General features: G+C 38.9%; 1 protein-coding gene and 1 long non-coding RNA gene across 2 annotated transcripts in view; one reads left to right on the plus strand and one right to left on the minus strand.

Annotated features, from left to right (window-relative positions):
- SLC16A7 (solute carrier family 16 member 7) overlaps positions 1-9127 on the minus strand; it is an 86286-nt gene extending 77159 nt beyond the window's left edge. Inside the window, exon 1 of the mRNA XM_082280642.1 lies at positions 8949-9127. The gene's annotated coding sequence lies outside the window, so the exon portion shown is untranslated. The remainder of the gene's footprint in view (positions 1-8948) is intronic.
- LOC309572399 lies at positions 8736-16478 on the plus strand. Its single transcript, XR_014226370.1, has 3 exons — positions 8736-8934; positions 13381-13598; positions 16282-16478. It is a non-coding gene; the product is annotated as an uncharacterized lncRNA (long non-coding RNA).
- Positions 16479-18087: the final 1609 nt, after the last annotated feature.

Raw genomic sequence — 18087 nt, forward strand, 5'->3', positions numbered from 1 at the left:
AAGAGGTCAACAGGATCATGTGGAAAATACATACACATGTGCATATGGTGTTTATGGTTGCTCACTACAGGCTATAAGTACCATACTGCAACGCTAGAACTTCCCAAAACATCAAAGCAATATATCTGCACTCTTCCAGGGCTCTCTTCATTTCCCCACTTCACCTCCTAGTAAGCACTATGTTACATATTTTTTCCTATTTTCATATCACCTTGTGTATTTGTATATACACATACAATTATTACTATTAGAAAACTATCTGCTCACTTATGTATAGTCAGCTGCCATATTGAAAAGTAAATGCTTCCAAGAATGCAAGATTCTCTCTGCATATGAAACAGCTATAACTGCTGTTCAAAGTACTTATAAAATAGGCTGTTCAGCATACAGTTATAACTTCTCATTTCAACCAGTACATGTTTGTTAGTAGAGGGGATTGATTTAAAAGTAGGATTTAAGCTTCAGTTATTAACAGACAACAACCTACTTGTTACCTACTTGTTGATCCTACAGGATCTAGTAACAGAAATTAGAGGTCGTAATTTAGGTGGCTAATTTAGGTATCACAGAAGTATAGCCCTGCATACAAAAATTCTTGCATTTATACATCTGGGATAAAACTGGTAAATGGGGAGAAAGACAAAAAACAATAAGGAAGAAATTTGTAACTAACTCATTAAAGTTAAAAACATATCTTGCATACTTAATAAAACATTATTATTCAGTGCAATTAAGCTATCAATTTAATAATTCCAAAGTAAGCTTGGATATAACAGCTACAATAGCTTTGCTAATTTTTCAGGAAATACATACAAGAAAAAAAAATCATGGCTTCATAGCTAAAATACATTTGCATTGAGAACAATACAATTTAAGTCACCATTTTATGTATACAATATTTCAGCAATGTTAAAGTGTATCCAGAAATGCAAGCTCATTACCCAATTAAGCAACAACATCTTGTTTCATTAACACCTGTCTATGCTACTACATTCAGAAGAAGAATCTATTTCAATTGCGGAAAGGACAGGCTTTTGTATCCTATTATGGTACTATTCATCAACAACAAAAACCTTCCTATGGCCTACAATTGGAATAAAGAAATCATAAAAGCAAAGGCCAATATCCTCTGTACTCCTTTCTCAAAAAAAAAAAATCAGAAGACAACTAAAACCTGCTTTGACTGAAAATATGACATGTAATTCCACTTCTGCTAGGTGGAAGATATCTTCCTCTGTGATGCTCCTCAAAACAATATTTCCTCAGGTTAATGTGTTCTTCCATCTACTCTGTTTTCACCTTCTACATGTGTCACTCTTCCAAGGCTACATTTTTTTCTGTACCCTAATAATGACACTTTAAAGGCAGAATTAAAAGCCAGAAGGATAAAGAATGTAAACATTTGTAACTCTAAATATAAAAATTATATCAGTACTTGTTGCTATGGAGGAGCATCATCTGTGCCATATAAAAGCTGCCCTACAAGTGACAACTGCCTCTGACAGTTTCCAATTTTAGTGTGGAAAACCCTTTATGCCAGTAGGATGAGCAGAGCAGAATATTAACTTGCTACTGTATGTTGAGGTTTTTTGTTCTAATAAATGGGGAGAAGGACAAAGTACTCACCAAAATAAAGAGGGGAATGGCAAAGAAGAGGGACACATTAAAGCATTTATTTGGAAATAGAGACATCATTTTGATAATTATTATATCATTAGGAGAAATAATTTCCATTTAACTAATCAGGAAAGTCAAAGCATGCAATCCAAAAGACTAAGTAATGGAGTCTTAAGAAGCAGTCAAAGACTCTCCATTACTGGGTGTAAACCATGAGTAATCCCTAATAACCCAGTAGAACTACACCACAGGAAGGGAGCTCAAGTGTGGACCTGGAGTCACAGAAAGAGAGGAAATGCCAATCGAGCAACAGGGACATATTAACTGACTGAGAGAAAACACCACAGTGCTTTCAGGTGTCACTTAAAAATGCCCTTCCTCGATTTCTCTACCTCATGTGAGCTTGGCACTTACATTCATTAGCTTACAAACCACTTCCATTATTTCACAGAAGTAAAACTGAAACAGACCACAGGCCATGCATGGCACTCAAAATGTTCTAGTACTGTTATGTATGAATGAGGAAATAAACTAAATTGAAATAATTCACCCCTATTTCCAGCATAACTACATCAAAACATCTCTTTTTGAATAACTACATAAGAAAAACATGAGAAAAAACCCTTACCTCTAGCCAACCTTATTATATCTGCACAAGAACAAGAAAACAGGTTCTCTTTTTTTTATTCTTCACAAATATAAAGCATACTTCATGCTTTGTAAATACAGGCTATTATGGCATATTCTTTTCTACCTATTTTCTTTATATATATGACCCAGAGGTCAAAAAATACAAAAGCTTTTTTCATTCCTTGCTAAAATATGTTGCTGTGGTTTCTAATCATGGGCTATTGAGTCCCCCGATTTGCCTTTTGTAATGTTGGTGAGAAGGGAAAGAGGCTGCCTAATGGAAGATAAGGAGTTAGGATCCCTGTGTGATAAAATGAGTAGAGATCTTACAGATTCCTCAGGGCAGAAAGGAATCTTTTAGTTTGGCACTATGTACAAATAATTATAAAGGTGAACATCCTAAAAAGGGGCTGGTAATAGGATGATAGGCCCATTGCCGCCTTCAGCTTCCAGCAGCGATTTCCTTCTTAGTCTATTTGGTTCTCTCCACCTGTTCCCACATGCAACTCCCTTGCTCAGCCTGCTTGAGTCTGTCCTAGGCACACTTTCTTCTGTTTTTGAAACCAGTCTTCAGTTCTAGTTTGCAGTATATCTCAACAATTTTCATTTCTAACATCAGCAGGCGCCACTGCTGAGAGTACAGGGTCCACTATCCAGATTCAGACCCAAATCCATCTCTAGCAGAGCATGCAAAAGCAATTAAATTCTAGAAAGGATCTGTTCAGTGGAAAGTATACTCATCAAAGGCTGAACTGTCAAGGAATTTAGCACATAAAATTTCAACTGTTGAGAAATCGGACACCTACATTACCAAGGGGAGTTGATTTGTACCATTATGTTGTTCTTTTCTTGGTATCTTTTGTGAACCTATCCTGAGGGCCATATTAAGAATGCAAACTATAGGAGCTCATTCTAGTAATGACAACTCCAATGGCATTTTAATTCAGTAGCACAGGTAACTGTTGAAACATTCCATATTTTTAGGTTCTAACTTCCATCTCTCAATAAGGTTAGCAGAGAAAAGCAGGTATGTCTCTCAGAAGCCAAATTGTTAAAGCTGGTAGATTGAACATAGTCTTGTATCACTTCAAAAATCCTCATCTTCCCTGCCAAATATTTATATTGTTATCCCAGTGATTTGGAAAGAATACTTCACAGCATCTAATTTTAATGTTTGAAAAACCACTCTAATACAATTAATTACAAAAGCATATGCTGGAAGGGAGTACATTGCTCTGTCTGAAATACTAATCAAATACGTTGCAGTAGGAAATAGTTATATTTTTAAAAAATCAAATACACATTTTGCATATATGCTTTCTCCATTTTTGTCAGCACAAAAATGGGGAGTTCTTTTTCGCTTCTTTCTTCACATGTTTTTAGTACTTTAAAATACATACTTGTTCTCAGTATTTCTTGATTTCATAACACAAGCACTGAAATGTACCGTTCTGATGACACTATGAGGTCGAAACTCACACAAGAGACAAACTGATATTTCATCTCTTTTTGTCTCTTTTTTGCTTGTACCATAGGCTCCAAGAGATTCTAAGTGCTGGGTGGCAAGTATGAATGTTAAAACCTTAATTAACCTATTTCTAAGGAAAAAAAATTCTATCTTTTGGGATGATGTACTGCTGTTTTGTGACTGATTTTACTCATTTTTATTAGGAAAACTGTAGAACATATGGAAGAGGCAATGTACCTTATTGCACTTCACAAATAGATAGCATACTTCATGCTTTGTAAATACAGACTATTATGGCATATTCTTTTCTACCTATTTTCTTTATATATACGACTCAGAGGTCAAAAAATACAAAAGCTTTTTTCATTACCACCACTGAAGTGACAGCAAATGCTAAAGTTCTTTGATGCCAAACACATTTTGAACACCATTACAACTCTTTGTTTTATGTGCTATCCCTAGGTGCCAAACTTGGGAGTGTTGCCAACAGCTTGCTAATCCTGAGGCCACATGATGGAAGGGCACTCCACAATGGTCATGCCTGAAGCTGCAGTAGGAGTCTGCTTGCAGGTGTGGGAAGATCAGCTACTCTAAAGGACCAGAACTTTTAAAATATATAAATAAGAAAAACTATGAAATACAGTTGTTCTGAGCTGCCTTCTGTGCAACATGCTTTCTGAACCTTGATCATCACCTACACCTGAGTCTTCCACTGGAAAACCTTAAAGAAAGATAAAAGTGAAATAACTACCAAGCTTGCTATCAAAAAACTGGGAAGTGTTCTTTTGGAGGATACAAACATTCACACTGAAAGAGAACAAACACTGTTTAAACAATCTTGCATGTTTGGGCAACTCTAGTCTGCAGAGTTGTATACTTTGACTGGTTTTTGTGGAGTTTGATGCTTTCTTTATCTTTCATAGTAACCATATGAAAATAATGTCAAATCCACCTATTCTCAAATATTCCAACTTCTCCAATGTTTGGGCATCCTGTGGTTTGTTGACAGGTGACTTAAAAGTACAAGTTTCCTACAGTCTAAAGTTCTTAGCCAATTTTATATGATTTACACTATTATTCAAAGCACTGCTTTCTTGTTGGGTGGAACTGAAATACATTCAATAGTTAACATTCAATAATCATGACACCAAGTTGAAAGAAAATGCATCAGCACTAAATAAAAATAAACTGGCTTAAGTTTGTTCTCTAGTGCTTCCTGCTTTTATGAATTAACATTAATTCAATTTCTTAAGATCTTAAGTATTACAACTACAAAGGAGAAGAGTATATTGTGATAAGGCTCAATTCTTTCCCATTATTTTCCTCCTTCACTTTTGGGAACCTTTTAAAGTGGCCTAGTCATGTTCATATTCTCTTGGAAATGCTTATTCATTTTTATTAGCAAATGCTCTTTATGGAAACCTCAGATGACATATTACTATAAGTGTCATAAGACAGAAAAGCACTGTGGCCCAAAAATAAAAAAAATATTAGCATGGAACTGGAAGCTTGACCTTGAAAAGGCAGAAATAAAATAACTACTTAAAGACAATACATAAACCAAAACTAAGATCTATGAAAGGAGCTGAGGATGATCAATCTGCCCCCTCACCACCACCTCTCCCCAGCTCCCCAAAACTAATATTATGAATTAAAAATTTTTCTAGTTTGTCAGCCACTGTGACCTAGTTAGATAGCCCTTTGCTCTTCAATAAGAGTTTAGCAATATTTTGATTGCTTGACCTTAAGACCAAGAAATATAAAAAACATTGGATAGATTGTAAAGCCAAATAGAGCTCTGCAGTCAGTTTGTCCAACATCTTCTACTCCTTAAGTCATGGAATATTGTCTCCTTACTCCTGTAGCCAAATTACTTTTGTTTGAATGCTGCAAACTTTTCTCCAAATATTCCAAGATTCACAATAAAATCAGGAAAGTTGGCCCAACAAATTACAAATACATGCAAGTCAAGGAATGCAGCTCTGGACTGAGATGCGTATGTGGGACTCGTACTCATTTGACACATAAAACAGTTGGTCAATGACATCATGTTTTCCTATCTAACCTCCTCCTTGGTGCTGTGCAAACATTATGCCATATATACATTACATAAACAGACACAGAAACTGGTAACATTCTCTATCAATGATTTATAGCTATGACCTAACCATTTTAATAAAACTCAAAAGATAATTACATTTGTGCAATTATACCAACTTTGAAACATAAAATTCATTTAACAACACAGATTATTAGCATGGCCCAAGAATCTCCTTCTTAATTCTCACACAAGAAAACTGACAGCTTTAATTTTGGCAATGATGTTAAGGGATACAATTAATTGAGAATTATATTCAGACACCATCTTTGCTAAAGCAAACTTCTCCTCAAGAAAAAGGCAACTCTTCAAAAGCCTCATGTGATTCTGCAATGGGAAATAATATAAAATGAGGCATAGCCTCTTTCCTTGAAATAAAATGGGTCCAATGGTAACCATATTTACTGGAAATAAGACCACCTGCTCATTGCAAAAAGAGGAAAAGATAATTTACTTAAGAATCAAAGGGTACCAGAGAGGACTTTTTTCTAAAATGAAGAAAAAAGAAAAGCAATGTGTGCCAGAAGAAAAAATATATAAAGAAATAGAAGTATGATGTAGTGAACCACATCCAAGAAAGAAGAGTAATGAAAGAAAAATCTTTTTAAAAACACCAGCTAATGATTCAAGAAATGTTCTTTTTTCTCATTTAACTTGCTTGACCATAAATTTAGGCTGTCCAAAGATCTCCTGCACTGATAAAACTTGGATTCTAGAATGAGAATTCTGTGATAGCAAGAACTGATTGAACTTAAATGTATACTACAGAGAAATGACGGGTAGAATTATGTTAAAGACCTGGAAAGAAACTTTTTAAATATACTATTAACAATGCATTTATTTACAATGAAAATTGCTGAAAAGGAATTCCTTCACTCCTTACTGTAGCTTAGTAGTAAAATAGCTTAGTTAATTACTGTAGTATTTAACTACACTCTGGGGGCTTTTTGATATTTCCTTTTGTAATATTTCAAAGTCTCCCCCTTTACATGTAACATACCTGTTCAGATCAGTGTATCACTACACAATCCAAAGAGTTTTCCTATCTATAAAATGTGTGAATTTGGTTTTCACCATTCATGAAGACCTTCCATGAAGACCACAGTTTGTATTTAGGCTATTCTACATCTCCATCATATAGATAAAATTAGGCTGTCTTTATTAACCAAAATTATTTAAATCTGCAATAAAATAAACCCCATAACCTCCAGCCACCCCTCTGCCTATTCAAAATGATCAGCTGTTTTGCTTTGAAGCCACTTACACTGTAAACACTATGCTGCAAACTAAGCTAGCTGGGCCCTTCCACATACATGGACTTACAGTTCTGTAACGAATTGCATAAATAATAGAAACATCTGGAGTATAATCTCTTCTCTAAATTTATTCCATCATGGAGAAGTTCAGCACTCAGGCTCGAGTACAATACTCAAAGTTAGCAGACAATAATGCAAGAAGAGAGGAGAGAGCTGATTTAAAAATAAGAAAGTAATCACTTATGTATTATTCCCATATTTAATACTTGTACATAAAAGTATATATCACTTTTATTGAATTATTGGTCTGTTTTCTCTTTTTAAATATAAGTCTACATCCCTCTGTGTCAATGACTAACTTTTCTGTCATGATTCATCTAGACAGAGCTAAGGCTCTTGAGTTGTTGGCTCAGTTGGTGTGTGATTAAGTTTATGGCCCCATTCCTGCAGTGGAAGCTGCGAGCACCTATTTCATTACTATTTGAACAGTAACTTGAGAGCCACAGATGGGTGCCACTATAGAAACACGAGCGATTATTATGGAGATCAACAAAACAAGAATGGACACCTTCATGAGGCATCAGCTTTCTTTAGTTTCTCTCTTTTTCCCAAAACAGCTTTCAGCAACAATTTCAGTAAGACTCCTTTACCGAAAGCTCAGGCTGGCACTGGAAAATCCAGGTATTGGCAAATGTTTTTCTGTTTTGTTTTGTTTTCCTACCGACCTCACAGGAAAAGCAGTGGAGAACTTGTGCCAGTTCTGCAACCCTGCAGGACTGAAAGGTAATGTGCTTTCCCAGGAGTACCAGGGGACACTTTGGTCTCTGAAATGTGAACAGGGCCAACTTCTTGGCCTCTCCTAGGACTTACTGTCTTTTAGGGGCCACTTCAACAATGATGAACCCTGGACGATTGCTGCTTGCCAGGGAGACTCTTCAGACCATTCCCTTCAAGGACTGTGTACTAGCAGAGGTCAAGTAAAGAGAATGATGGAGGACTATTTTCCTGGCTCTGGTACTACTTACACCAGGACCTCTGTACACAACCATTAACTAATTCCAGCAGTGTTTCGAGATAATAATGCAAGAATTGTGGTACTCGGAGCAGCCCAGAGCACGGAACTGCAGCTGGCATGGAGCAATGGTGGCTCCATCCAGATCCACCTTCCCCAAGGTCACCTCGACCGCAGAGTTTCTTGCAGGCCCGTGTCTGATGACGGCAAGCGCGGCGGCACGGTTTGCGCTCCGCCGCTCTCCGCCCACGTTTCCCGGAGGAGCTGCGCGGGGCGGGGGCCCCGGCCCGCGGCTCCGCTCCGAGCGGGCGCTGCTCAGGGCGCGGTGGCAGGCTCGCCGCCCCGCGGGGATGCGCGTAGCGGCGCGGGGGCGGGATCGCGCCTCGCTCCCCCCAGAGCTGCGGCCTCAGCCCGGCCCCGCCGCCCGCCTCCCTCCCTGCCCCGCTGTCAGAGCCAGCCGCCCGCCCGCGTGGCAGCGGGGCACGGAGCGGCGTGCGGCGTCTCCCTGCGGTGGCTGCTTTGGTGCCGGGGGACGACAGCTGCGTCCCACGCGGCGTCTGTCCATTCGTTCGTCCGTCCGTCCATCCATCCATCCATCCGTCCATCCATCCGTCCATCCATCCATCCACCCATCCATCCATCCATCCATCCATCCCTGCGTGGGCGGCGGCTCGTGTGTGTGTGTGACTGATAGTGAGGCGCGCACAGCACGGGGGCAGCCGCTCGCACGCAGCCCTCCGGGCCACGCCGGCGCGCCCCGGCTGCGGCAGCCACTTCTCCATCCCCCGGAGCCCTCCCCGGTGGGGACAACCTCAGCGGTCTCGCTGCTCGTCCTCCTCCTCCCTCCTGGCGGGTAGGTTACATTACCTGGTCTCTAGCTCGGACTGGATCTAATGCCGCGGCCGCCGCCGGCTCCTCTCCCGGCCGCGGGAGTGAGTGGGGAAATTAATTTATTTATTTTCCATGAGGTGTCCTCGGCAGCGGCGGGAGAGCCCGGGCCAGGCGGCAGGGTGGGAGGCCCGGGTGCTGCTGTCCCGGGGGTGCTGCCGGGGAGCGGCCGAAGCGCTTCAGCACCGGCGCGGGGGGGCGGGGGCTGCGGCGGAGACGCCTCCCGGGCTGCCCAACCCGGCTCCGCGGGGCTGGCGGGGGCGCGGCGCCCGGCCCGGGGAGAAGGGGATGGAGCCAGCGCCAGCGCGGGAGGTGTGACAGGACGGGATGTACCGCGCCGTGCAGGGCTGGGGCGGGCAGTGCCGGGCCCCCGAGGCCCCTGGGGCCAGGCGTGAGCGCTCCCCGCCCGCGGCTCCCCGCCCACCTTGCCGCCCCGCCGCACCCGGAGCCCCCTTGAGCGGAGCTGCGGCCGGGGGACAGAAGGGCACCGGGAGCGCTGATGGCCGCGTGTAGCGCGCTTCACCTCACTTCTGGCAGCGCAAAACGTGTCCATCCCCGCGTTCCACGCGGATCGCCTCCTCTTCAGGACTGAGGGGGCCAAGTATTTCACACTAAAGGCAGTTTGCACTCTCTGGTCCACCAAAAGGTTAGAAAACGGTGTGTCAGTTTCCTCGTGTTAGGGGAAAAATAAAAGTAAATTAACAGAATTCGTTTTGTGCTCAACGCAGGACCTTCGTCTTCTGAGACAGTAACTGAAATTTGGCCAGTCAGCAATGAGTTGCTGATGAAAATCTTGGTTAGTCACCTCAGCATTTGCTGCTTTTTTGTCTCCTTAAGGAAAAAAGTTATGAGAACATATGATGAACATGTTTATGAAAATGACGCTAAATTATCCAGAAATCCTGTCCTTAGGGCTAAAATCCTGTAGGGAAAGAGATAAACATAATTGCATAATTAAAGCCTTTACCATCATGCCTATTCTTGTGTAAAGGTTTCACATTATGTGCAATACCTAAGTACTGGGAGGAGACTGGATTAATTCTAGTTGTTGACATTGTGTTGCAAGACGTACAAAAGGAAATGCTAATATCAAAAATTTTAAAAAACTTGATTGCAAGCACTTTGTTAGAGCCTTATGAACAGGATCTTTACAGGCATGTTAGGAACTGACACTGCCTGTGTATGGACAGGAGGAGAACTTGGGTTGAAGTTGGGAGTGTTCTAGTGTGCTGACCTGCTAGTAAAGGAAGGAAAGACTTGCAGTTTATTTTTGTCTGTTTATTTTCCATTAATAACATATGAATCCCTTAGCTAGCATCAGCCACAATGAGCAAAAAGTTTTGAAAAACAATCTGGAAAGGAGCATATCAGCCCTCAAAAAACCAGCAGCATGAATAGCAATACCTATTACATTGAGGAATCCATTCATGGAGGATTGCTGTCTGAAGCACAAATTAATAGAAACCAGCTTTCTTTGTTTCCTTTTATTATGAATTGATTTGCTTTTATGTGAGAAGTATTAGGAACTTTTCTGTGTTTTAAACTGTAACCATAAAATCAGAAGACACAGACCTGGCAATATCAGTAATGTAACATTTTAGCATTCCTTCATTCTTTAGGATGTTATTGTTATTATTTATGTATCATCCATTTCCAGGGCAAGTTTTCCAGATTCAGGAGGGAATACTTTGTCACGTGTTTGTAAAGCAGCCAGGTCTCTAGAGTCTCTGGGCAGATTCTGTCACTGTACTCATAAGGAACAGTAAGTAGTTCACTGGTAGAGACAGCAAACACTCTTCTTCCTGAAACAAACTCAACAGTATGGAGTCATTTTTGTGGCATTGCATAAGCTAAGTAGTACTTGAGTTATGTATCTTGAATCCAGGGGCATGTTTAGGAACAAACATGGTGACTGCCAGGGCGGGTAGTGGAAGTCACAGTTGCATTAATTTAGGCAGCAGTATCTTGTGCAAGTTTGTCAAAGGAGCCTGTGCCCAGCATCCTCACAATCACAGTGTCTGTCCTGGCAGCAGATTGCACTACAGGCTTTGGAAGGAAAAGGACCCATGAGGGGCACACTAAGGCTATTGGAGGGAAGAACAAACACTAAGCCGTGACTCTTGGGCATGCAAGCAAACAAAGCTTGGGTACTGATGCCCGTGGTCAAACTCTTCTAGGCAGGCCCACAATAACAGGGTTAAAAATGTTGAAATTAGGATGAAATCTGATGTAAAATCTTTTGTAATAAAAGCTACTAGTGCTGAAATCAAAGTTGTACACTTGGCATTACTGTAGTCTAAAGCTCTCTTCACTATTCAAACACTTTTCATGCCTTAAAGAAAATTGTAGGCCATATAGGACCTCAGACAGTTCCTGTAAAATGCAAAGCATGTCTATGTTGCTCTTTACAGTGAAATAGTACAGTTTACGTGTTGTTTTATATAGTGTTAGAAAAGTCATTTTCTAAGGAAACTGAAAATTGAATACATGAAGATAGAAATGATACCTTTTTCATTGCATAGTTCTGTTTCCTCCACTGATATGCCCTAACTAAAATAAATACGTATTTATATAGATACAAATATATATTTTTGATTTATAAACGTATCCTATATATTAGACACAATAAATTGTACACAGCTATATATATGATAAGGTATATCACTTACACAGTATTTGCTGTACTACATAGTACATGCTGCAAGCTGTATGTAACATAGTGCTACATACAGTACAAGTTGATGTACTCTGTGCTTATAAATAAATTTGTATATTTGCATATAGTAACATCCATATAGAAATAGCATATTATATTATCCTATGTTAACCATTACAAGGCATATACATCTTCTGTATATACCTATGTGCCTCATTCAGCTTCTTTCAATACCTCTTTTCAGAGCACCCTCTGTAGGAAAGGTGATCTTAATTGACTTACTGTTGCTGTGTGCTTCATTGCATTGGTGTTTTCTAGTCCAAGGCAGAGGCAGATCATAAACTAGCTGCAGTTGGAACAGTGTGGGATTCTGGCCTGCAGTCTGCACAAGTTCACACACAGGCTGTTAAGTGCCTGTCACCTGCTTAAAGACACAAAAATTGCCATGAGCCCTCAGACTAGAAGTTGATATATGAATTAATTTTTTATTCTGACTTTTATTGCAGTGATATCATGTTTTTCAGTGAATACACTCCTCTGTGAGTGTCTGTAGAATGAAGGCACTGAAATAATTTGGTTCTCAGTTGCAGATTGAAAAAAACCCTGTTGTCATTCTGCATCTTTCCAGTCTTGGTGCACCTTTGCTGTAGGAAGCCCATTACTCAAAGTAAAAATGTTCATACCTACCTCTAAGGGTAAGAATTAAAAACATTTGAGTGATAGCAATTAATACTTTCTGAGTGAGTTTTAAGAAGCTACTAAAGGTTCAGAGCTCTGTGTGCACGTCCGTGTGTCTGTGTATGGGAGTGAGGCATTCTGTATTTTTCTGTGAACTAATTCTTAAAAAGAAATTAAATCAACTTATCTACCATATGTGTATGAGAAGAGTGACCTGTGTGGTTGTCAGTATTGTGTCCAGTTGATAGATAGATTTTTGTGAGGTTGCATGTTAAACACTATCCTGTTTTGGTTGTAACAGATTGACATTTTTTAGTGATATTAACATAAAAGATTTTTAAGTATTATTTTTTACTAGAGAAAAAGAAAGTGCTACAAACATTGAACACCTGATGGTATTTTCTGTAAGTCTCTACAGTAACTGTTTGGGTAAGTCCCCTACTGGAACAGTCCCTTTTTCCCACATGCCGTTTGTCACAGTTTTAGCTGAATCCAGAATTTTACAGGTCCTCTTCTAAGCTTAGATCTTTTCTGCTACATCACAGGTTGTGTCTTCTTGTCACAGAGTCTGAATCTAAAGGGTGCATGTTTATGACCATGTGTCGTTCTGGCCTACATTGGATTACATTCTGATTATGTTCTATTTTTCCTGGACTGATTTCAGTTCCATAAATACACAACTCAAACTTCTCTCACGTCCATAAGCAGGCTGGTGCGGTGCTCATTCTTCTCATCTCCAAGTGATACACAGGATAATATAATGAATGCTATATTGGCAAATCATCTAGGCCACCTTCTGTAAGCTTTATATCAACAGCTAGTAATTGTTAGCCTCTCACTCCACCCTCATTCATACACACAAATAGCTCTGTCACTAGCACAAAATTTAATCCTACTCCTGTTAGTGAAAGAAATACATGTACTTCAAGTTTTGTGATAAAATTTGTATAAATATGATTAGAATGTAGAATTCTATGATAATATATAGACAAATCATGTCTTTCCATTGAGGTTGGTTTTTACTGTAACCATCAACAATGTCTATTCTAGGCCAAATAAAATTCTTTTCTTTTACAGCTCACGGTGACACAGAAAACAGCACGTTGTAACTACAGGAACAGACTCAACTGTGAAAGATCTCTATCAGGCATCACAGAGAATTTGAAGCAGCTGGCAGTTATCAGCTGAAGCAGTTAGTCAGTAGAACTGTACAAGATAAATAGATAATTGCAAAGCCATCTGGAAACCTAAGAGAGATAATAAGCCTCTCTTCTAGAAGGGGGGTAACAACTCAGGTAGGTCACTGATGAATTCAACTCCCAGATCAGTGCTAATATCACTTAAAATACAGTGGTGATTCATGCCTGTCAGCTCTGAGGTAATATTCAAGTTGTTGTTGGAAATGCAGTTTGGCACATTCAGTTATACAAATCATTATTGCAACAGAGTGAAGAAGGATTGTACTGCTGAAAGACGAGTGACCAATATCCCAGGAGCAACATGGCCCTTTGTTAAATTACAATTGCCAAAATAGAAAACTAGTAACATTCCCTTTTTACCTTCCATGCTACTTTGTTTATATTGCCATGTAACCAGTAGTATTCCTGCCACATTGACCACGGTTGTCTGTGGGGTGAGTTCTTTTTTGTGTAATTTATTTTTGTATTCAAATAACGGAACTATTCTGGTTTCTCTACCATGAGCACAGAGAAGGGAGGGAAAAGGCCAATGTCTATAAGTAAGAGAATGTGTTGATCTAAGTAGCTTCATTTTAAAAGAGTCCTAAAATCATCTTCCTGTTCAAGTCAATCTCATGATTCTCAAATTTCTGACTACAGAAAGTGTGAAATCTTGCATGAACATGCAAGGAAACTGATACCGTTTGGTAACTCTTCATGCTGGGTTCTGATCTCTCGTAGATCTATACTGGTTGTAGGGAGATAGCATGAGATATTTTTGTGAGAGTGGGCACAGAAAAGAAGTTTCTGGCCTTTTTCAAAAAAGGAAATGGCATCTTTCCACCAGAGAAGTGCTTGAATTGACCCACTGACATCTGTCTACTTTGTTAAACCACTCAGTTGGACCACAGGAATAACTGATGCCAGTGTAATATTAATTCTTGTGAAGCTGAACAAAACAGAAAAAAAAACAGAAAAAAACCAACAAAACAAAAACCAATAAATACTTTGCTGCTCAATTTACTTTGAAAGATGCTTTTAAAAATCTGTCTACAAGAATTCTGTCTAAAAATTCTCTGCATTTACACTGAAAGAACATAAAGAAAAACACATGCATCAAATATTTTTGAGAGTATTAATTGCTACAGTTATAGTACTAACTAGGCAAGCAACATATTACATTCACAAAATCCATTAAGAAAATTTGCATGTGTTCGTGTTGCTGGTTGCAGAAATAATGTGAGTCATTTGAACAGTCTCTTTTAATCTTAAAAAGTAACTGCTGTTTTTATTTTTTATGTATTGTTTTAATATTTGTTTTACTATGATACTGGACATGAATTAGTTGTGTGCCTCTGTAAATTCTGCTTTTAAGTAGTGACTGTTGAGTATGTCTTTCCTTTGATATCTCATTCTATGACTGCCAGAACAAAAAGAGGCAAAGTTTTAAAGCTTAGAAATGCACCAAAAGTCTTAAATTACCATTTGCTATTTTGAAGCCTGATTCATCTTTCCATTATAGTCCTGGTGATAGAATTCAGGTGAGTCTAGATCCATTTTTTATATCAGTTTCTTGGTTTAGATGCAATTGTACAATTATAAATTACCATTGTGTTATAAGATATGCCTAAATTCATTGGATTACAAAATTTCTTAGGTAGCAGGAGAATTTTCTTTCTGACTTATGTGTTTTTATTTGTTTTTAAAAGAAGATGAAATGAAGTAGCCAAAAAGATTGCTTTTTAAATAAAATTCCAGAGTCTGCCTAAATATTCTAGAAGAATCCAGTATATCAATAATTATAATTTAAAAAGATGTTGACAACATGCTGTTGTAAACAGTGCAAATAATACTTAGAATAATATACCCAGCCAGAAGTGAGAAAGCATCACTCCCAGGGAAACATCCTTATAATTAGGATAGACACAAATCTATTTTACTTTTTTCTCTCCCTTAAGAATCCTTTGAGTATTTCAGTCTTTTCCTGTGCTGTGATCCAGATTCAACAGGAATAGTTCAGCTCAGGCTCATGCGATATAACTCTCTGAGATTTAGGTGCTGCTACAAGAGGTCTGAACAGAGGAAGTACTTAGACACTCTTTGTGGTAAAGTTCACTAATTGTGCGTGAAGGGAGACATCCTTCATTATCTTTTGTGTTCTATGTGTGTGGTTCTAAAGTGAAGTGTGAGGAAGGACAAGTCAACTTTCTATTTGGGGAAGGTCTCAGACTGCTAATCCAAACCCCCAAAATTTTCCCCAAAAATTATGTAGCATGGCAATGTGTTTGCAGGTGTTCGCATGTCCTCTTACTTTTTGGTGACTTTCTTATACTTTAACAATTAGGCCTGATGGAGCTTCTGCTGGTGCCCCGGGATCACACTATTCTGTTTTGTTTATTCCACAAAATTAGTAATAATAATTTCTTTTTTAAAGTTTCCATTTTATTGTCAGTCATTGTCTCATTATCAGTAATGTCTTTGGGGACACAGGTCTGATACTGAAGTGGTATTCAACTATCTACTTCTTGTCAAATAACTTGAATTCTGTAGAAATTTATTGTGGTCTAGGGTGAGACTTAGGTGGGGATTGAGACGTCTAAGGAATCTATATGGAAGGGCTCAGGCATAAACTATGTGTGTAACTTCTTGCTCTAGACAACAGAGTCAGTATGTGGACCCTTCTCCGCGCCTTGTCTGCTGATGAACTGCTTTGCATATGTTTCAGAGGGAGCTGAGTTGCTCTCTAAGCTCCACCTGAACACAGAGAAAAATTATGGCATTGTGTGAAATGTACTGTCAGTTTCTGTCTTGCAGCTCTCCACAGGATGAAATTCCCAGAAACTGGAAAAACACTATACTGTTATCACTAAGTTCCCGACAAAAATAGTGAAAAGAACTTTCTTGAGTTTCTCCCAAAGACGAATCAGGATTCCGTAAAATTGTTGGATCTTTGCTTGTCATTTGCTGTCACTCATGGACATCATACAACAGTACTTGAAGCTATTGGCCAGGTAAAGCAATCTTGGATATCTTCATGTGCTTTTATTCTGAAAATCTGTATCAAAGTAATGACAGTTCTTGGACCTCTCAGGCTTATTCAGTGCATTTAAAAAACTAACAGGATTGTTTGAGTTGGTAACCTGAAATAATCTGACACTGCATTTATTGATGCAGAAGGTTATTCTGAATTTTGTGTCCAAATGTCTTACTTACTTACTTACTTACTTTGCTTACAGTTCCATGTGAATAAAATACTTTGCTTTAAACATAGTTTTTCATTTCCTTTGTAGTGATTCTGTCTACTGTGGAAAGTCATTTGTCCCTTATCCTAGAGACTTTTGCTTCTCATAGCACCAACACCACAGGGTTTTTTAGAGCATTGGGTTAATCTGAAGATCTCCAGCTAATATACAACAAAGCAGGTTGGAATCCAACCATAAAATAAGATCAGAAAGCAATAGCAAAGGACACAATCCAAGTTGTGGTCAAACTAAGGTTACACAGTGTGGCTACTGCCCCAGCTATAGAGACACAGCCTCAACAGCTGCAGAGCAGTGGCAGCCAGCCAGCATGCCTGAATAGATGAAGATGAGGCCAAAAGGAGGAGAATTTAAATCTCAGATATTAGCTGCTCTAATATAGAACTAACAAGCTACATAAGAACCTCACATACCCAAAAAAGAACTAGAACAGCTAGTTGAAAACAAAGTCCTTGAAGTTTCTTGTGCAACTTTTCAAATAGAAATTATCACAGCCAAAGTATTTAAAAAATGTTAGCTTTTAAGATGACTTAGTTCTAAAAAATTGTTTATACTAGGTACATCATAAACAATCTTTGCCTTCAAATATATCATATACCCCGGGATCACACTATTCTGTTTTGTTTATTCCACAAAATTATACCCCATAATTTTATTTTTCTTGAAAATGTGAGGCCATTAAATTGAGGCCATGTCTTCACAGGTGCATTACAGTTTATGCAAAGGTAATCCTGGATTACCTTTGTTGGCTGGAAATTAGAAGCTGTTTTCCTAATTATACTGTTTTTAGTATCCAAAACAATCCACTCTTCATGTGGGCTAGTTAGGATACTCTGCTGTGTCTTCTGAACTTTAATTGTTTTTGAACAAACAAAAACTATTTATGAAAGCCCTGTTTCTCTCTGAAAACTGTGTTTTTCAGATGTAATGTGGCTGTGTTTCAGCCAGTTCTGCTGGCTGAAAAGATTATTTTTCCCATTCTCTTTATAAAGGATATTAATGCTTTACAGAATAGTTACAGACTGTGACACAAAGATCTGGCAATTGAAAAACAGTCAATTAAATAGCTCAAAAAGGAGGAAAAGAAATGCAATACAAAAAGACCTATGCAGAGAACCCATAGCTGTTTGCAACCCTCCCCATTATTCTGTGTAGGACATACTTGGAATTAGCTATGGATACAGATGATGTCAGAACCAGTCCTCTAAACATTTTCAATTTTCCAGTATGAAAACATGCTGTAGAAAATATGTGGTGTGGTATTGGATATGAAACAAACACTTTGGGGTTTTGTTTTTTTTTATGTCAATAGAATTTCTTTTCATTAATTTTTAGTTCATCTGTGC

The sequence above is a fragment of the Coloeus monedula genome (genome assembly GCF_965178545.1).
Source record: "Coloeus monedula genome assembly, chromosome: 4".
Taxonomy (NCBI): Eukaryota; Metazoa; Chordata; class Aves; order Passeriformes; family Corvidae; genus Coloeus; species Coloeus monedula.